Source organism: Arvicanthis niloticus, chromosome 18, assembly GCF_011762505.2.
Source record: "Arvicanthis niloticus isolate mArvNil1 chromosome 18, mArvNil1.pat.X, whole genome shotgun sequence".
Classification (NCBI taxonomy): domain Eukaryota; kingdom Metazoa; phylum Chordata; class Mammalia; order Rodentia; family Muridae; genus Arvicanthis; species Arvicanthis niloticus.
In genome coordinates, this window is record NC_047675.1 from 25,032,239 (window position 1) to 25,054,662 (window position 22,424).

The 22,424-nt window shown below is 35.3% G+C and overlaps 1 long non-coding RNA gene across 1 annotated transcript in view; it reads left to right on the plus strand.

Moving 5' to 3' along the window:
• Window positions 1–21,523, plus strand: part of LOC117723250 (uncharacterized) — a 55,985-nt gene extending 34,462 nt beyond the window's left edge. Inside the window, exons 3-5 of the long non-coding RNA XR_004608645.2 lie at window positions 20,030–20,178; window positions 20,625–20,727; window positions 21,362–21,523. This is a non-coding gene — a long non-coding RNA (uncharacterized LOC117723250). The remainder of the gene's footprint in view (window positions 1–20,029; window positions 20,179–20,624; window positions 20,728–21,361) is intronic.
• The last annotated feature ends 901 nt before the right edge of the window (window positions 21,524–22,424 follow it).

Genomic DNA, 22,424 nt, shown 5'->3' on the forward strand with positions numbered 1-22,424 from the left:
CATGTGCCAATGAGTTCATGGCTATTCCCTACATCTTGCTCTATGACATTTAGTGTATCTTTATGCTAAGGTCTTCTGTTATACTGTGATTCCTACGGGGAGCATTGCCAAGTGGCTAAGCTTCCTTTAGGATTGTAACACACACACACACACACACACACACACACACAATGTTGTGTATAATTTAGGCATATATACATATGATGTGTCATACATAATTTAGGTTACTGTAATATGATTTCTTGAGGGTTTGTCAAACATCTTTTGTGTTATTAGTCTCTTCTGTATTGGTCTCTCTTTCTTCTAACCATTAGAGACTCTTCTCTGTTATTCCCTTTGCTGCTTCATGTCACCAGTATCTTGCCTTCATTGTCCCTGTCAATCCTCCCCTGCTATCTTTGGTCACATTACACTTTTCTGGTTTCTATGGATACTTCATTTTAAATACTCACTTTAAAGGATTTGGATCTGAGACTCATGATTAAAAGGAACATTCAGGGTTTGTGTTTGGGGTCTAAGTTATTTCATGAAATATCATCTTGTTCAGGCCCATTCATTTATCTATAAATTCCGTTGTGTACATATACTACCTTTCTAGTATCTATTTATCTGTTGAAGGAGAGTTAGGCTGCTTCATGTGCTGGCTAATTTTATGTCACCTTGATACAGCCAGAGTTACTTGAAAGGAGGAAACTAAAATGAAAAAAAAATGACCTCTAAAGATCGGGCTGTTGCAAATATAGAGGGTATTTTCTTAATTAGTCATTGAAGTGGGAAGTTCCAGCCATTGTGGGTAGTGACATTTTTAGGCTTGGTGTTCTGGGTTTTATAAGAAAACAGAGAGAGGAAGACATGAGGAGCACTCCAGTTGGCAGCATTTCTCTATGGCCTCTATCAGTTCCTGTCTCCAAGTTCTCTCTGGGTATTACTTTGTGATTTGACTTCAGTGGACTGTGATTCAGGATACATGAAATAAATGAACCCTTTCCTCTTCAAATGGCTGTTGGATCTGATGTTTCATCAAAGCAATAGTGACTCTAAATAAACTAATACATTTGTATTTTATGTGTGTTGTGAATAGTGCAACTATAAACATGGCTGAGCAAGTGTGAGTGGATTACGATGTCTAGTTCTTTGAATATATGCTAAGGAGTAGTATAGCTGTGTCATTTGGTAGGTGTATTTTTCATTTTTGAGACGTCTCCACACTGAATTTCCAGGGTGGTATTCCAGCATGCATTTTTAACCAGCAGTAAATGAGGGTGTATGTTTTTCTGCAACTTTACCAGAATTTACTGTCAGTTTTCCCCAATTTCTAAAGACAATGAATGATTTCAGAACTATTTCTTAGCCACTTTTATTTCTTCCATAAAGAACTCTCTGTTTATATCTCTAGCCAAGTTTTCAACTGGGTCATTTGTTCAATTTATTATTAGTTTGTTTAATTCTTTGTATAGATACCATTTTCCTTTTGTCATGTCTTTTGCTTTTTTATCCACTGAGTTTAACCAGGGTCATTGAAACTAAGGTTATGGAGCTATTTTATGGGGTGTGGTGAGCTCCTCAGTGGCTACTAATGCTTGTTTGTTTTTAAAATATTCATTGATTTAATGTGTTGTGTGCTTGTATGCCTGTGCATGGCATGTGCACCTGGTGTTTCTGGAAGCCAATAGATGACATCAGATTCCCTGAGACTGGAGTTAAAATAATTATGAGCTATCATGTTGGTGTTGGTAATAAAACCCATGTCATCTGGAAAAGGAAGTAGTGCTTTTGAATACTGAAACATCTCCCCAGGCCCAAGTACAAATGTGAATTTCAGCTCCTCTAAATCCAGCAATAGACGAAAGTTCATCAGGGAACAATAGTGTCTCATGAGTTCCTCCTAAATCCAAGTCAAATCTTGTAGAAGCCAGTGTAGGCAAATGAGGCTCTTATAAATTCATGATTACAATGTCTATGTCATACCTGGAAGTTAGCACTTTGAAAACACTTCTACACATCTTTAAGCTTTTATATTTTCTGTTCCTTTTAGTATGATATTCCATGGGTTCTGGAGGGAAGAGTAAAAATGTCCTACTTAAGATTTATCACACAACAACCCCTTATTCTCAGCACACTGAGGAACCAAGAATCTCTGCAGTCACCTCTATTTCTAGTATAGAGAGCATTCTCTTATTAAGACTGGAATAGTATTTGTCTGTGAGGATAAACATAGAATAGACATTTAGAAGGAAGTTTTGTACCATATTAATTTAAATAAACAGAAGTCACAAGTTTGACTAAGTTTATTTTATTGAATATGGATTCCTTCTTGTGAAATGAACATCAAATCTATTCACAGAGTTGTTGGTGACCCCTGTAGCCCTGGTACCACTATGGCAGAAGTACAGATATCCTGCCTGGTGGATACATGTTTATTTGTTCATTCAATTCTTTTATAGATACCATTTTCTTTTTGTTATGTCTTTTGCTTTTTTATCCACTGAGTTTAACCAGGTTTGTATTGTACTTGATAAGGTTTACCACTAGATAACTCTAAAGGTTTTCCATCCCTAGCAGCTTATATGGCATCATGAGACCTAGGCATCAGGGAGGAAGCTCTCACATCAGTTGTTACTTGATATCTCTGTATCTTGCAACTGAAGTGAGTATTGCTATGAGCATTAGGATTTATTATTTAGTTACTGGGAGCAACCAAGAGGAATGACAAGAGGCTGTATTTATTTGGAGACCTCTGTGGTTTTACTTATCTACAGCTTGTGAAGTTATAGGCCATATATAGTACTGGAATTTTTTGTGTAATAACTGGTAATTTTAATAAGCACCATTGTCCAACCAAGCAATTCTATCTCCTTTATACAACTTTATATAATTCTCCTTTTCATAGGTATTGTTGTTGTTTAATGAATTGTTTAAATTGTTCTGTTTTCAAACCATTTCTTTTGCTCTTTGAGACTGTAATGTAATTACATCATTTCCAATTTCCCTTCGAGCCCTCCCATATACACCTCGTGTTCTTTGTAGATGTAAGCATACAACTTGGAGTGAATTTCAGAAAGCAGAGAGAGACCACTGCTTGGTTGGGATGACTGAGGGGTCAATAGACAAACCAATGACAGGATTCAAGTGATTTGGCGCAGTGAATGAAAAAAGTAGGAGCCCTAAAAGGGGAGGAGAGAGGGAGAACAATAAGCTGTTTTTAAATTAGCTTTCCAAAGTATAGATTTCAATATGTTTGTTTTCCAAACATCTTTTTCTTTTGGTCAATCACCTACCCCAGCCTCTTTGACTCACCCAACTCTTCAGCTCCGTTTCTACTGACATCTCTCACCCCAGTGTTCCTGCGGCCTGATTTCATGTCATGAGTGCCCTCTTTTCCTAAATCATCTCTTCTAAACGATCTCTGTAGCTTAATGGTTTCTATAAAGATTTTATGTTAAACATATAGACTTAAGACACATGATTGGTTTTCTGAGTCTGGTTACCTTTCTGGTTGTTTTTAAGGGTCAGCATAAATGTTGTAGTTTTCTTAATTCACCTACAAATTGCATAACTTAACATTAAATTATATCTGATGAATTTCTTTCTGTATATGTACCACATGTTCATTATCCACTCATCAGTTGATAGTCTGTTTCTATTTCCTAGTTATTGTGAACAGGGTAACCATATACATGAATGAGTGGGCATCTTTGTAGCATAATATGGCATCCTTTGAATTTATGCCAAAATGATGTGGTAAAGACAGATATGCCTTACCAATTTGTAGTTTTCACCTACATTAGTCATTTGTGCTATAATTTGATTTCTTGGTTATACTTATTCCAAGTAGGAAAGATAGAATACCAGAGAAATTTTAATTTGCCATTTCCTGGTAGATAATTCTGTTGGCCAATCTTTAGTGTGTTTATTAGTCATTTGTACTTCTTCTTTGGAACGTAATCCTAAGCCCAATCATACATATAGATAACTTTCTAAAATGTTATTATATGAATAATATTTCTTTATTCATATTAATTTATTCATGTGTTCACCCATGATCAAGATTTACTCCAGAATTTTTATTTCCTATATATGACAATTATTTTTTAATCCTTGTCTTTGTCTGATCATAATTTAAAGAAATTCATAGCAGTCAAATTAGATATTTTGGGACATGATTCTGTACCAGACATGAATTTTAATAAAATCTATGTAACATGGTTTTGTTTCTTTAGGAAATGACCATGTTTCACTGGAACAGGAAAGACTAGTTATACATCTGTGGTCTTCACATACTTTAGAAAGCTGTCAGTGAAATGCCAATACATTATTTTTTTTTTTTTATTTAGCAATTGAGCAGTGATCAATGGTTTAGGATTTTAGAAAAGATTGTTGGCATAGGAGCTTAACACACTCAACAGTGGGAAAAAAAGGTAAGAGAGGAAAAGGAGTGTATCTTTAACAGTTAAGAAACTGTACTTATAAAAGGAAAGATAAAAGAAACTTTGCTATAGACACAGATATCAAAGCAACAGGTAGAAGCTGAAATCTTGGATACTTATTAAAGGTGTTTGAGGCACAAGCAAAATGCCCTTACAGAAGAACCTTTCATTCCAATCAGACTCTTCCATTGTGTGACTACAACCTTGAAACTGGGAAAATTTTCCAAAGAAACATTACTTCATGACATATGATAGGAAACAAAAACACAAGGAGAAATTTGTATAGCAAATATGTCAAGGATAGGCTGTGTTCCCTAGAGCTATGTACTTTATTTTTGAAAGATTAGAAAAAAGAAAAGTAGGTTTGTGAAGCTGTGTAGAATATCATGTCACATGGAGGGGATAGCATGTTTGAGTACCTGATGAGAGATAAAGGTTAAGTGCAGGTGAATGATGAGAAGGTAACCAGTGTAGCTAGAACGCAGCATGAGGGACGTGCTAGGGGGCCTTAAATGGGAGGCTGCGAAAGGGAAAGGCTGAAAACTTGAACTGTGGACACAATGACCTACACAGGATTTGTTCTCAGAGCAACAGGTGCTCACTGAAAATAAATTTCTAGGGTAATTGTAAACTCAGATTATTATTTTGAAAATATTGCTCCAGCTGTCCAGAAGAAAAGAAAGTGGCTAAAGAAACAAAATAGGAATAATTGTAGGTCACATGTAATTTCCCATTACTGTTCATTAACATACTTCATTCTGTAGTATTTATTCAAAAATATAATCAAGATAACAATGTAGGTATTTTTTTAAAATTAAAACATGAACAAAAATAGATTTTTTTTCTTAGCTTTGGAAGAATTTTACAGCATTTATGCATCAGTAATAGAGCCATGCTTCCTTTCCTTTTAAATTAGTAACCAAGGATAACATACAATTCTTCTAGTAATTTACTTAGAAATCAGATTTCATTTACAGAATGTTATAGTATCAGGTAGACTGAATCCATAGTTTTCTTAGATTGATAGAATATATTTTATTTCAATATCCAGTAAAATGTTATACTACTTTAGCAATATTTAAACATATTTTTACTGTAGTGTAAAATTCAAATGTTTATTTATTTTAGTACAATTTGATTGATTGTAATGTATTATTCAAATTTATACTAGTTTTCTTTTTCATTTCATTTTTTCTAACTCAAAAGTTTGCTTTTCTGGAAAAAAAAACCTCATTTGAACCATATTGAAAATATGTACAGAATTCGACATACAAAAATAAAAGAAATTTTGATTTTATTTTTAAATTAAAGAGTAGAATATCAGCGAAATTTGCTTCTAAAGCTGGCTGCTTTAATATTGATCAGCATATTTTCACCAAAGAAATCAGTTAACAAAGTTTTCTTATCTTCGTTTTTTAGCCATGACCCTGTGTTTGTTGGGGGTCCAGATAATTCTTATGAGTTATTCTAATGCAAGTTCATAAGGGCAGGTCTTGTTTGCAGTATTACAGCTGTGGTAAGAACTTATCTCCCCACTTCCTTTTTGGTACTATTGAGAAGACACGGGCAGCTATTAAAAGAAACTTGCCTGTTAACTCTTGAGCTCAATCAGCTGTGTGCTTAGAGGAAGCCACTGTATTCAACTCTCAGTTGCCCCTGTACAGACAGATGGAGAATCTTGAAATATTGTTTATAAATTATACTAAAAACTGGGAAATATCTTACTTTATACATTACACATAGAATGTGATATCTTGCTGCCTCTGGGGATGGGATGATTTCTAATCCTCAGCTAAATATCATGTTTTCTGTCCCTGTTCCAAAATCATGGAGATTGTTTATTGTGAACCATACTTGATTCTCATTTTCTTTTCCTTTATTTCTGGGTTTACAACCAGGTACAGGTGTACAGCACATTTGTCCTTCACATGGTTTATATTGAGTTACACAATAGAATGTTTTGTATTTGTATTATATTATAGGTTTTATGCTGGTTACATATGATACCCATATGAAACCTGAATACCCAGCTCATGTAAGTGTTGTTTTTCAGGTGAGTAGCCTGTAACAGCATATCATAAAAGTCTTCCTGGCAAGACTATGATGCCATTGGTAGGTGATGGAACCTTTAAGACATGTAAGGTAGTGGAGGGAAATTTAGATACTAGATTAGTTAAAAAGATGGTATTTATACTTCTGGCATTGTTTTTTTTTAATTTTGCCTTTTTTTTTTACCATGGAGAAAAATTATTTTTCCTTCTTTGTTTCCATTGCTATATTCTCTTATCATATCCTCAAATACAACAGAACCACCTGAGCTTGGAGAAACTTCCAAAACAAACCTTGCCCCTATTAACTGGCTTATCTCAGACATTTTTATAGCAAAAAGAGAAAAAGCAATGTTAGTTAATTCTTCTCTCTATGTGACTATGATATCCAATAGAATATTAAAGGGAGGAAAGTTTTGCTTTGTCTTTGAATTTCAGAGCAAGGCTGGTCCAACATGACAGGGAAGGCAGGACAAAGCAGCTCTGTCCAGATCAACAAGAGCTGAAAGTGGCAACTGTTTATATCAAAACAGTACATGAAGAAGTAGAAGAAGAAAGAGTAGGCAGTATCAAGTGAAAGATGTAATGTTCAATGGCCTCTCCTGGGAGACCTACATCTCCCATCCAGGATTTTCTTTCCTGAAGCACTGTACATCAAATAGCTCCTCTAGTGGAAGTAAACACACAAAACCTAAGTGTATTGACATTTCAGATTCAAACTATAGTGATGACTGTAGGTTAGTAACTGCCAATGTTGTTGTCTGTAAGTAGTAGACTATACGGTATGTGCACCCAAATAAGACTGAAGATCAGAACCCATCCACAGCAGAGTGCTACCATTCAGAATATCTGACTTATCTCTGCCACACAGGTTGTGGTGGCAGCATTGTTCTTATACCCTGACGTATGATGAAATGCAGGCACCATGTTTTCCACACTAACATTTAATAATGGGAAAAAACGAAGCAACAAAGCTGTGCTTATTAGATGTTGTCTTTAGGACCTGTTCTGTTGCATGTTATCTACGGATCTTTGGAGTCTGATTCAGAACCTTTGTCCACATTGTTTCTTTTGCTTAAAATAGTATTTATGTTATCTTCAACACTTTCAATTTTCTGGAGCTCTGAGGAACACACAATCAGTAGTCACTAAAAGACCCAATCCATTCTTTAATATGCTATAAATTCAGTCTAATATGAAATTGAAACCTAGTGCATTGGAAACTTCCTATAATCTGTGAGTGTGACCATAGTGAGAACTCCAACTAATGCAGGATAAGGAGTCTGAATTAGCCATCTTTTCTAGCCAAGTAAAGCTCCCAGTGCTGGGACTGCACTGCATTCAGGGAAGATGTTGGATGAGGAGGACTTGTGGAGATCCTGAAGCAATCCTAGGATCCTAAAAATTTATAGTTGGGCCCATTGCCAAAACCAATATCAATACAGCTTAGAAAGGTCAGGCTGATGCTTGCATGGAGTCTTCACCCACGTCTTCAAGTTTCTGGTGTGAGAAGGTGCACTCTAGGGTATGGAAATAAAAACTTCAGCATAATCCCAACCACAAGACACTCTACCTACACTCTGCATTGTCTGGGTGATGTCCTGGGGAAAAGAGGTAGAGGCACAGACATTGGGGGAATGTCTAATTAATTTCGCTTAATTTGAGGCCTATAGTATACAAGGGAGCCCATGCCTTATACTACCTCAGTGTTCAGCAACCAGAGACTGGATAGCCCAGGGACCTAGGGTAGAACCACACATGACTTAAAAAAACTTAATCAATGACATGACTTCTAATGATACTCTGCTATCCTCATAGACCTGTGCCTGGTTAACTTGTCATTAGAGAGGCTTCCTATAGAAGAACATGGAAACAGTTCCAGAGACCTACAACCAGACATTATGTAGAGAAAAAGTCTAATTTGAAAGTCTCCATCTACTTCCTTCCATTGGGAACTTGGGAAACCTTGGGGAAGAGAGGGAGAAATGACCATAGGAGTCAGAGGCTATGGAGCACAGTAGGACTGTGGTCCACCAAATCAACTAAGCAGGACTTACATAGGCTCACAGAGATAGAAGTGACAAGCAAACGGCCTGTGTGGGTCTGCACATGGTCCTCTGTGTATGAGTTATGTCTATTAGTTTCATGGGTTTGTAGAAATTCTAACATTGGTAGCAGGTGTATCTCTGACCCTTTTGCCATATCATGGGACTCTTTTCCTCAATTGAATTGCCTTGTCGAGACTCAATATGAGGGCTTTTGCCTTGTCGTATTGTATTTTGTTTTGGCCTGTTTGGCTTTTCTCATTTAGATGTCTGCTCCTTTCTGGAGAGCAAATGAAGGGCGTGTGGATCTGTGGGAGAGGAATATGTGTAGGGAAACTGGGAGAAAGGGAAGGAGAGGAAACTGTGGTCAGTCTAGTTCTATTGTATGAGAAGAATTTCTTTTTCAATAATAGTTTGAAAAAGAAAAAAGATTACAAATTTAAAACATATGGTGTTGTTATTTTTTTGTTTGTAACTCAATTGTGTAATGGTTGAGGGTGATTTTTTAGTTGACAATGTTTTCTCACAATCTCAAACAGCTGTGTAGACCTATGCCTGTGGGAATTTCCTCACTTTTTAGATAACAGGGCGGCTTTCATTTTCCAACTAGCTATTTTTATAGATCAAATATTTACTTATATTATCTTTATAGGTCGTGTTCACTTGTTATTAATTGGCAGTGTGTATCTAGTTCCATGGGCTTTTCCTGACAGTTTCAGTTTTGAACATTAAGACATCTTAGAAGGTATCTTGCACTAGATGGAATTTTACACAGCGACTCCAATTGGTTTATGTTCAGAGAGCAAAATACCATGCAGTTTTTAGCTCTAAAGTGGACCTCCAAGTGGATATTGCAACACTATCCTTGAGGCTGAGGGATCTTTATGAAAATAGGTAGGGTAGGATGAGAATAAAAGCAAAAGATGTTGGGTAACTTTAAGGAAATAAGTATTTCCCAAATACTTCATGACAGATACACATATGAACTCACAGCAATTTTGACAGCATGCTAAATCCCTGTGCAAGCTCCAGTTAGACAAAATCTCAACTTCAAAGTGATAAGAGGAACATAATCCCATCACAAACTGAGGCTCAATTAGTGCATGATTGATGATCGAGAAAGAGAAATTGGTTGTTCTCTGAACCTTGTTTTGGTTTATAAACAGTGTGATTGCTGGTAGGCTGACCACACTGCACAGCTGGCTCCAATCCCATAACTAGCTGAGCAACTGGACTCAACGGGGAAATAAGTAATCTCAATGTTGGGTGGTAAAAAGTGGTGGGGTTGAGGGATATGAATGAGAGAGTAAAGTGGTATAAATATGTTCAAAGACATGGTATGAAATTCTTAAAAAATAATATGTTAAAAATTGAAACTTAAAACTACAATAAAAATTTGGACCTTAGTATTCAGACTCCTCATGTCATGTGTTTCTACATTTCTTGGATGTTTTAGGATTACTGCTTCTCCATACAAATAAAACATTATTTTTTATTAAATTTATATATATACATTTATATACATATGTACATACACACACACATATATATACTTGTTTTTTAATCTCAAATTTCACCACTGAGGAGCCTGATTACTTTTCTGTACTACAATGAGTTGATTGCAAAGCTTAGAACATTTCCCTCCTGGGAAGACAATCCACTGTGAAAAAAGTCACCATTTGTATAACATTAGCTCAATTGAAACAAAACCTTCATTACTTGTATATCAAAGTCCCAACTCTTCTTTATCAGGTTATAGATTTGTTCAATATAATTTGTGACAGATGGGCTATAGACAGAAAAGAAAGATATCAAATTTTATTGAAAAACTAAAGGATATTTTGGTATAGGGATAGTTTTGTTATTGTCTAAGAGTCTTGATTTTTCTTATTTTCTCTCCCTGTTTAAAATAATAATTACAAGTCAGGAAAATTCTCTGCTACATCTGGTAGCAACAAGGAATTTCTAAAACAGAACAGACTAGTGAAGAATTTTTTTTTTTTATCAGAGGTGGGAATAGGGGCACACACAGCAATCACATATGGAGAAAGACCCTCTGAAAAGCAGAATTGGGACACTGGTGCCAAAAAATTCAGTTTCCTACAGGGCTGCTTTGTTATTCTTCTTCCTGTTTGTGTGTATGTGTGTGTGTGTGGGGGGGGGGGTTGTTTCTTAGTATTTGAAGGGTCTTCCTTTCCTAATTTACTGATTTAGGGTTGGTGGCTCATTGGCCCACAGTTGTTGGGTAAACGTATCCTGATCTCCCTTGTGCTGTTTTGAACTCCTAGGGTTAGTCCATAGGCAGGATTCTAGGATGAATTGGTGTCCTACTGGTGGAACAAAACCTCACAAGACCTTTGTTTTAAGCTGAAAGACTTTTGTCTTAAGTGGGGAGGGTCAGAAAGAAACCAGTCATCTTGGAATTCATCTTTCATACCTAGCCATGGCCTCTCTCCCTATCTGTCTATCAGGGAATCTGTAACTTCCAGTCCCTCAATTGGACCTATAGTTCTTAAGCATTTGCATGGTCCTAGTAAAAAAATCTGTATTACATAAAAGCTAGGCACAGGGAGACATCAGAAGTTTGGCTATCTTTCCTAGCAACTCAGTTATAGCCTAAGATACAAACTAAATGCATTTTTGTATTGATTAAAGTTAAATTTTTTTGATGAGAAGTACAAAATTTTGCCAGGTTATGTTGTATGTCTATAAAATGTAATGTGCTAAATACTTACAGAGGGAAATACATAATCATAGAATTCCGAGTTTGAAAATATTTTGTGCTATATTAGTGCAAGTGAAATACACTAAATCAGTGAATTAGACAAACATGACTCACCCAGAAAGCTATGCATAACTCAGCAAGCCAGAAATTTGGAAGTATAATGAGAGCTAAGAACAGAGGGAAAGTCTGTGGTTTCTATTTTTTTGACATTATGTGGAAGAGAATTTGAATCTACCAAAGGAGAAAGGTAAACACCAACCTAACTATATACCCTTCGAAGTAAAATGGTAACTTGCCTGAAAGATAGGGTGGTACAGTAGAGACCCAATGCTTTTGGGACTAAGAACCAACATCTAATTTGATTTATGAGCAACTCTATGAAATAGAATGCTCCCACCATGTTTTTGAGACAGACTCTTATATGTCCAGAATTCAGAAATCATCCAGGCTGTCTGGTCAGCAAGTCCCAAGAACTCACCTTTCCTGTGCTTGCGTTAGAAGCACATTGCCATACCTGGCTTTGTCACATGGGTACCAGAGATTGAGTTCAGGTCCTCAAATCTGAAAGGCAAGAACATTACTGAGTCTCCCCAACCGTTATAAGAACCATTAATTAAACTAGTAACTAAGTTAGGGATCAGAAACAAATCCCAGACAGAAACATGTAAAAGAATAGGCACATCAAGAATATGTGAGTTTTTGGCTCTTCCTGGGCTCCAATCACTCATCAATTCTGTCTGTCTCCTTAGTGTATAGAAAGGCTCAGTGGAGAAGATTCTGGCACACAGACAGGTAGATGTCTGTTATTTGCAGGGCATAGGTAGAGTGAAGTCCAAGATTATAGGCAAGACCTAGAAGATGTACATAAGTTTATAGGGAATGTTTTCCTCTTAGTATGTTGTTTTCTCACCCCAAAGTAAGATTTGAGCAGGAACTGGAGGACCATAGCCTAAAAGTCTTCTGTTTCTTCCAAAATTATTTATTTTCATTATTCTGCCCAGGTTGTTCAAACTTGGAATTTTAAAATAAAGCACACTAAATCTGCCTCTCCTAGATAGCAGGTTAGATCTATCCCAGCTATGTGTCATAAGTTTAAGTCCTTAAGAGCATGAGTAACAGAGTACAAATCATGATTAATTTTTTTCCTGTATTTGGTCTCAAAACAACAATAAAACCCCCATGGCATCTCATTCGGAATAGTATTCCATGTAGATTATACTTGAGATTCATTTGCTTACAAATCTTGACCTTTCAGCAATATTTCTGGCTTTCCTTTAAATGTCTTCCTTTACAAGGTCTGAAGGTCTTTGTGTGTTTATTAGTGAGGACACAGCATGCCTTATTTGAGTCGAACTTGTCAGTAATAAGATACACCACTAAGTCAAGAGGTCAAGAAGCTCTCTGATGAGCCTTTAGTATCTGTCTCTTCTTGTTCTCTTCATTCTGACATTAAAAATTAAAAAGTACTTTAATGATTGTTTTATTTGGCTTTTGAATTAATTAAATATATGTCTTGAATTTACTTTTGATGGAGAAATTTTATATATTTAAAGCATAATTTTAAATTTTGTCTTCATTTATTTTTTGAAATTATGATATTAATTACGCTCTTTGCTCTTGTCATTCTTCCCTTGGATGCATCCACATACCTGTCCTTGGTCTCTTCCAAATTCAGGATCCTTTTCATTAATTGTTATTACATGTATATATCTGTGTGCACATACATATGTATTCTCAAATGCTACTTGCTCAATACGTGTATTGTTATGAAGAAATTTACCAGCCTTCTGTGAGTTGTCATATGCATAGAAATATTCTTAAATACAGAAATACAATATTCTTAGTCTGTAAAATATTGCAAACACAAGTGTTTTCAAGGCTAACCACTTGATATTGGATACTTTGTTTAAAATTTACCACTCATAATTTTGGAAAATGTGTTTTACCTCTCTCTAGTAGAAATAAATTCTGAAACTCCATGGAGGATGTAGTTTTCAGCCCTCTTTCCGAGATATGTTCCTATTTATTTATTTGCTGAGACTCATATATGCTTTACTTTTTATGGTTCTTTCTTTAGATTAGCTCTTCTGATGGAGCCTAGGCTGGCTTCAAATCCAATGGGATCTTATGCCTTAGCCTACCAATTGTGGGGATTAGAGAAATAACCACAACCCATAATTCAGTTTCATAATTGAAGTTTTCAGTTGAGAATTAAAGTGATTTCCCACCTCAGATAAATTTTATTTATGTTTCTAATGAAAAAATGTTTTTGTGAGTTTATCTGGATAGCTTTTAATACTATACCTTCTATCCAAAATATAAAGACAACTATGACAGCATGTCACAGCAAAGCCAAAATGACCATCAGTGACATTTAAGTAGGGAACCATAGGTGCATTCAGAATGAAATAATTTCAATAATTATCATGCATGATTTTTATACTTTGTAAGTGAGTGGATGGAGCATTGTATTTCCTCATGGGGATTAAATAAATGATAAAATTGGTTCTTTAAATGATTTTATGCCTATATCTCACAGCTCTATTTCTATAATAAAAGTTTACAGGAGCACAGTATATTTTATTGAAAATTGTGATTTACAAATGGAGTACTAAGTAAACAGAAAAACCCTAAAATGTAAATGCTTCTGTTAAAATGAAATGAAATTAGTATTGCACTAAAAAGCGGCAATTGATTACTGCCCTTCTTTAAAATGTTGTCAAATAGATATGTAAAATAAATTTCTTTCTTGATTAGCACCATTATTCTAGTTGAGAAAGTCAACTTTGAAATCAGACTTGGAATGAAGATATGTTGATTCCAACAAAGAACAGCCTACATTACATTCTCTGAAAGCAGAGACAGCCACTATCCCTCAAGTTCTTAAATATGAATCCCATTATTGTAAACTAGATAGGATCATGTGCATGGATATCAACATTGGAATAATTTACCAAGACAGCTGCATTTTTTTTTATTAAGATTCGACTTTTGCATTCTTAGAGAGCTTTATCTGAGAAATCATCATGGGCAAAAGCTCCAGAAAATAAGAATTACAATAATCCAGGCTTGAAAAATCAGAACATTTACCTGCATAGTGAAACGTTTTTGTGCTGATTCTTATGCTTTGCCTTGCAGGACTTATTCCTGGAAAGAACACATACAGTAATAATAGTTTCAACCAGAACAAACAATCCCTAAGAAGATTAAAAATCAGAAATTCATTAAATAGGTGTTCATACACATTTTGTTTGTTTCAGTGAAAACAAACTATTATAAAACCAATGGTCTAAATCACTTGGTTCTACCCTCTAAGTGATAACTTATTTATTTAGTAGGGAGCCATCCAATGACTGGCATATTCCAATGCATTTTGAAAATATAAAGAGTTTATAATTATTTTGATGTCAACTTATTTTTATACTAAAGTGTTCAGGAGAGAAAGAGAAAGAGAGAGAGAGAGAGAGAGAGAGAGAGAGAGAGAGAGAGAGAGAGAGAGAGATAAGAGAGATCACTTAGTCATATACCACAACCTATGTTGGCATGTCATGGACATTTTAGGACCACTTGAATATATTAATATTCACAATCATGTAAATATTAACTCTTCTCTTTACTTAACTTTAAAATAATATGCGTTTTTTAAAAATATTAACTTTTTTGTGCTTAAGAGTTGCTTTGTCTGAAAATATTTTTTCCTCACAGAGTGCTAGTCTTAAACTAAATAAAACTTAAATTCCCTTTAAATTATACCATTATATAGTCTCTTTATAATCTTTAAAAGCCAATATCATTAGTGATAGATTCTACCAGAAGAATCTAAAATAAGTCTTGGCTTCTAGGAGCATGACCTTGCATATGCCTCTCTCATATTTACTCTTTTTTTTTTTTTTTTTTTTGGTTTTTCGAGACAGGGTTTCTCTGTGTAGCCCTGGCTGTCCTGGAACTCACTCGGTAGACCAGGCTGTCCTCAAACTCAGAAATCTGCCTGCCTCTGCCTCCCAAGTGCTGGGATTAAAGGCGTGTGCCACCACCGCCCGGCCTCATATTTACTCTTATTTTCACTGATAAACCACGTGGGCCATTAGGACATCGATATATATAAGCACAGACATGAAAAATTCTCCAGGAAACATTGATGTGGAACTACAATGTAGGAAATATTGTTAAGTATAATAAAGACTTACACAGAAGAGAACCAAGGCCAAGAAGCTGATACCTTGGAGTATCTGATACCTAGCTATTAATGCAAGATGTGACTCCTAGGCTGGAACCATTACTGACTAAGATTATCTTGAGAAATAATCAGCTATTGTTATGACAGAATGTTTTAGGTTAGTTTGTCACAATCCAATAGATACCTGACACACCACTTGAAAAGAGGTTCCCATAAAATTTTGTAAAATAAAATGATTGAAATACAGTATCCCACATAGGCTCAGATGTTTGACTTTTAGTATACATGTGGCTTAGAAAATGTGACCATGCTGGAGAAAGTTTATCAAGGGTTTCACAGCCACAAGTAATTTCCACTCTATGTGTTATTCTTGTATTTGTGGTACCAGAAGCGTGTTTTCTGTTACCTACTCCAGCCTATATGCTACTCTCTTTCACTCAGTCCTGTTACCCCTCTGGAATTATGAACTCAACTAATCTCTTTCTTCTTTATTCATGATAGTTCATCATAATGATAGAGAGATCCTAAAATGTAAATGCTTCTGTTAAAATGAAATGAAATTAGTATTGCACTAAAAAGTAGCAATTGATTACTAGCTATTATAATCATTCTTATTAGGCAGCTACTATATGAGAATAGATAGGAATCCTTTAAGTCTTGCTCATCTTTATGCTGTTAATACTTAGTGAATTATCAGCTGTGTATTGTATAGCACTCTACAACAAAGGACTCTCAAATATGGTAGATGATATATGCATTAACTCAGAGCTGTTTCTTTTTTAGAAACTGTAGTATATGTCATCTGAATTCTTTGTTCCAGAGTCTGTCCAGTAGCATGCAGCCATCAATGCTAGAAAATATTGTGGTTCTGATTGAACATAAAAGTGCAAAAAAAAAAAAAAAAAAAAAAAAACCCATGAATTAGAATTCCTTCTAAGTATTGTTAGTAAGGTTCAGGTTTTGAGGGCTGGAGAAAACATGACAGGGGTTCCTCACCGTGTGAGATTCTCCAACATGCAAACTGGCTGATCATAGCAAAGGTAGATAAGAACACAGTGTACCCTATGTATAAGATAGATTCCTCATTACTTTAAAACCTAATAATGGAAAAATGCCACATTATTTTTATTGTAACTCTTCAGAGGTAGCCTAGCAGGATGTAAATACCAATAAATACCCTAAGACCATAGTTAAAATTGTCATTTAAAACCCTAGGGTCAATGCTATATATTTCACAGAGATAAAAAAGATATGAATAAGAAATTATGCACAGAGCCTCACCAACCTAAGACAAAAATAGTCAAAGAACAAGCAAGGCATTAAACACAATTCCATGAACACTCGCATGATCACTGTTTCTAAGGGCTTATCAGGATAACCAAAATATCTGAGCCAACTTCCCTCTCCTAGCCCATGTCATTTTTATGTTTGAAGCCTATTTCTTAGTTCTAGCCTAAAACTTAGATTCCTGTATGAAATTACCTCATTGTAATTGCTTTAGATTGCATATTCCATGGTGGGTAAAAAAGGCATTCTTGTTAGAATGACCTAAGACAGGCTCAGTCTTGTTAATGAAATAAAAAAGGGGGAGAGGTAGGGAGTCTTTGGGGCTGCTTGACAAGAATCTGGCATGGGCCAAGGACAAGGAAATGGACTGCTTGGCAGGAAAATGACATTGGCCAATGACAAGGAAATGGGCTTCAGGCATGAATCTTAGGTTAGGCTAGAACAAAGTAATTTCAGGTAGGAATCTAAATCGTAGGCTAGAACAAAGAATTTCAGACAAGAATCTAAATATTAGACTAGAACAAAGAAGTAATTTCAGACAAGAATCTAAATTTTATGCTAGAACAGGTAAGTAGGCTTCAGACATGAATGACTGGGCAAGGACACAGAAGTTGGCTCAGATATTTTGGTCATCCTGATAAACAGTGGTTACCCTTAGAAACAGTGATCATGAGAGTGTTCACAGAATGTGTTTAATGCCTTGCTTGTTTGTTGACTATTTCTGTTTATTGTCTTGTTTTTCCTTGACTATTTATATCTATTGTATTGCTAGACACTCAACATAGAACTGACATTAATACATGCATGTATTTAAATTGTATAAAAACAAAAAAAAAGGAGAAAGATGGGAAAGATGGGGTAGGGGATTCTAGAGAGGGAAATAGGGAAAGGGGATGACATCTAAAATGTAAATAAATAAAATATCCAATAAAAAAAGAAAAATATATGTATCTACCTCAGAAAGAATGTCAGATATTACTGCATTATAGAGATGTTTAGCTTGCAATAATATTTGTCCTTATCTCTGAAGCATGAAAAACACAAGTAGTAGATCAGTTTGAAAAGAAAACTATAGAAGGCACTTAAGCATATTCATCCCACAGTTATCATGGTGTACATAAGATTCAGAGAGAATTAACAGAGAAACTGATTAATTTTACTGAGCATATAATCTCTGATTTGCTCATGACTATGGTAATTCAGCTGGAGACACAAGAATCACTCATAATTTTCCATGTCTGGATTTTAAAAAAATAAAGAATGAATGCAAATATTAAATTGTATGTGCATTCTTGGTTGCCATGCATATGTATGTGCATATCCATATGTGAACCAGTGAAGGACAAATGAATATATGTATTGGTAAAAATATTGACCTTGACTTACCTCAAATAAAATGTTCTCTCTTATAAAGTATTTGATGAGCCATATGCCCCAGAGCTTTGAGGTGACACTGACAGCCTAGTAGGTAAGGGTACTACATATAGATGCAAAGATAAACAGACATGTAATTGATTTCACTGTGGGCCCTATCTCCACAATTGTTCAGGTTAATTGCTCATTGGAGAAAATTGACTAGCTAACTACTTTGGAGCAAAACTACCGTAAATCCAATCTTTTCAAATGAAAAAGAAGAGCTCCTTTGACACAAGGGTATTTCTGAGAGTCAACTGAAGAGGAAAATCTAATGATCTGTAAACCTTCACATCTGTTGACAGTTGTTCTTGGCTATTATTAGAGAGAGCAAATGAGAGAAAAGTGTGAAATTTAAAATGAGTTTACTGAAGGACTTGCCAACATTATTAATCGAGGATAGATAGTCATGGAAGTGGCACTTTGGCAAGACTCTCTGTTTTCATTGGATAATAGATAGGCAAAGATTCAGATTCATAACCATATTAAAATCATGACTATAATCCCTAAAAGCTATGGGAACTGGATCGAATCTCTTAGCATCCATGAACATCAGAGTTTCCATCTATCACATTTGGATATTACTTCTCATTGATTTGTGTTTGGCATTCAATGAGCATTTTTGCATATATATATATATATATATATATATATATATATATTCAATACAGGAGAAATTAATTTCATTTCTTTATTTTTTTCTTAAAGAGATTCTTAAAATCATATGCAAATGCCTCTTTTTTTTTTAGCTGTCACTACTTCAGGATCATATAGTTCCTAAAAAGGTAACATAGCCACCTGACCAAAAAAAATCATCTCCCAAAGTTAGGGTGCTATATGTTAAGACAGCATTAATTATTTTCTCTCTATTTTAAAATTTAGTTTTATTTTTCCTTATTCACCTTAAATCCTGCTCACTGCCCCCTCCTGGTCACCCCAGCTACAATCCTTCCTCCTTTCCACTTCTCCTCTGAGTGGTTGGGAACCCCTCTGAGTAGTCCCCTACCCTGGCACCTCTGGAGAGGCTAGGTGCTTCCTCTCTCACTGAGGATAGACAATGCCACCCACCCAGAAGAACACATTCCATATACAGGCAACAGTGTTTGGGAAACTCACCCCACCACGGCCTCCAATTCCAGTTATTTGGAAGCCACATAATCTCTTCAATGTTAGCTAATTTCCTAGTGGGGGAAACTGAAAGTATGTCTGCTGAAAGAGCAGCAACTTCTCTGACAATTGAGTCAATTCTCTAGCTCAGCAAAATCAATAGTTTTGGAGTATAGGATACATTTATATCTACCTGATATACAGTATAAATATATCATATACTTTAAAAGATTCCTCTCTCTCTGTCTCTCTGTCTCTCTCTTTCTCTCTCTCTTTGTGTGTGCATGCATAGTCATGTGTGTTTGTTATCTTACTGGCAATATTTTTTCACAGAAATCACCTTTGTGGTTCTTTACCATTGTCTCTCATCAATTTTGTATATATATATATATATATATATATATATATATATATATAGAGAGAGAGAGAGAGAGAGAGAGAGAGACATTAATTGGCAATTGTATTTATTTGTATTCTTTGAAAGTTGAATGCATATAAACAATGTGTTTTGATCTAATCTACCCTCCAAAACATATTTAGATCTCTCCAGAAATCCCTAAATTTCCTTTTTCCTAATTTAGTCTTCTCTAGTACTATCATTATTATTATTGGCTTGTTAATCATCATTAATATTTTTCATATATACATCAGTATCAGACCATCCAGTGGGTCATGAGAAATCAATCACATCTACAAACAAAGACCTCCTTCTTTCAGCAACCAACCATTAACTATAAATAGCTCCTCCAGGAAGTCATCCCCATGTATTCTAAAATTTTGACTGTCTTGATTCTGTGTAGGTCTTAATGCAGGCAATCAAACTGCTATGATTTGATGTGTTCAAGAGTCATGGCATTTGCAGATGACAGCATTTCACTGCTCTCTACCATTCAACTCTGAAATTCTTTACATGCCACCATCTATGATGTTCTCTGAACCTTGGGAAGAGGTAGGTTGATACATCTACAGTTGAGCAATCATAGTTACTTACTTATACCACTCTGTCAATTCTGTGCCTCTGCATTGACCACTACCCTGTGCCTAAAAGGATGCCTATGGATAAGATCAGAACCAACATAAATGCATGGATATAAGTATAAATATGTAAAATGTAGTTGGACAACATGAAGACCAAGTGAAATAGCATTAATAGGACTCCAGGCCACACAGCTTATTATCTCCTAATCATGTATTGTTTTTTAACAAAGTTTCCTGTACCAGATATGAAATTTCTCTTTGAGAAGAGTGCTGAAATTCAATCAGAAAGCAGCTAGTACCCTCATAAGCATTGTGACACCATTGTAGCAATGGTTATGAGTTTCCTTGAATGTCAGTATTTTAAAATTCATGATCCAGAGCTAGATAAGACCACTGATACATTTTTTTTTCTTCCAGCAGCCTGAACAGATTCTTAAAGCACTATGTAAATTTATCTGGAAGGATCACTGAAGTTCTCTGCATTCCCCATCAACAACTGAACTGTCATCTTTAGACTGACGTAAGCCAAAAAGAGAAGTTGTTGGTCTCAAACACTTTCACACAAAGCAAATTAAGAGTCATGAATATATAGTCCTAAGTATTTACTACAAGGACTCAATATTAACACATCACAGAGAGAGCAGCACATTAATGTTTATTGCTATTCATTATGGCCAAGTCATTGAACCACCCCTAGGGTTCATCCAAAGAGGACTGGATGAAGAAAATGGGTTATATATACACAATTGAATTTTATTCAGTCATATCTAGAAGATAAACTGTGTCATATATTTTATGAGAATATCCTTTAAAAACTTATACTATGAACAATAAACATACAGTAATGACAATGAAGTCAGGTCTTCTTAGAAAAAAATGCTTGCTCATCTCTTTTCTGTACTTGATTTCATTACAAAACATACACATGGCAATGGTTTCATCTACTCTGTTGTCTTTTGTTTCAGACAGATTGAAAGGCATGGGAATAGAAAGAGGCAAGGGAAGGAGGGAAAGAGGAGATGGGGGGCTTTTAGCAGGAGTAAAACCCTGGTTATAAAATGTCTAGAAATGAATATATCCTGACCAACTGCTATAGCTAATATTGTTACTACCCTATCATTGCCAATTCTATTCTTTTGTGTGCTTGTTTCTAGACTACAAGCTTATCATTGGAGCTCTGGTTTCTTACCTTCCCTCATTGATCTATATTGAGTTTAAAACATGTAAGTCAATCAAAACTGTTGGCAACCTGAAAGAGAGAAAGAAAGTGGAAAGAGGTTTACAACCTGAAACGAAAAGATGTCACAAGACTAAAATTCAGGTGGGAACTCTGTTAGCCTTCCTCCAATAAAATCTTGCCATAGTGATTAAAAATAATTCTAATTATTACCACAAACATCTTTGCTTAATGTGAATCCTAATACATTACCCTGCAGTTTGCAATCTGAATTTATAGCCAGAGAAAATGATCTCACATTAGGACTCTCAGTTCTTATGGAGAAGTTCTTTGAGGATCCTCACCTGACTGTTCACCCACTTTTTAAATGTGCTATGCTAGGGAGATTATTATATCCCAATTGGATAATATAGCCACATTTTGCACATACAATAGCCAATGGAGAAATTATTATAGCTAAAAAAGACTTAATGTGTCACAGGAAAACAAAAATCTCTGGGGCTTGTTTTGGCAGAGGCAGAGAGAAGCTGCACATAAGCAACTCTCCAAGCCAACAATGTGGTCGTTCCTTTTTTTATTGATAATTATCTTTTACATATATGAATAAGCGTACGCTCTTGAAGGTGTAAAAAAATGCCCTGGAGGTATAGCTAGCAAAAATTAACACTCCACCGCACATCCTAATTAGGATTTAATTAGGGAATTAAAAAAAAATGCCGAGCACATGTTTTTGCAAGTGCATAATCACTGACTTATTGCTTGTAGGTTTTCTACATATTTTTCATTGTAAATATCCAATTATAATTGTCGTTTAGGTCAGACTGTAAAATTCAAAGTCTTACTCAGAATAATGAGAATTTGTTTCCTTAAGCATAATGTCCTCTAGGATAGTTTTTATATCTTTTAATTTACAGTGTGGTCTGTGCAGTCTATTCCCCTAACACTGAATGTGGGTGACATTTCTCTCATGAAGTGATGTATTACATTTCAACAAAACCTCATGCCTTGTATTTATAACCAGTGCATAAGGTTGGGGGGGG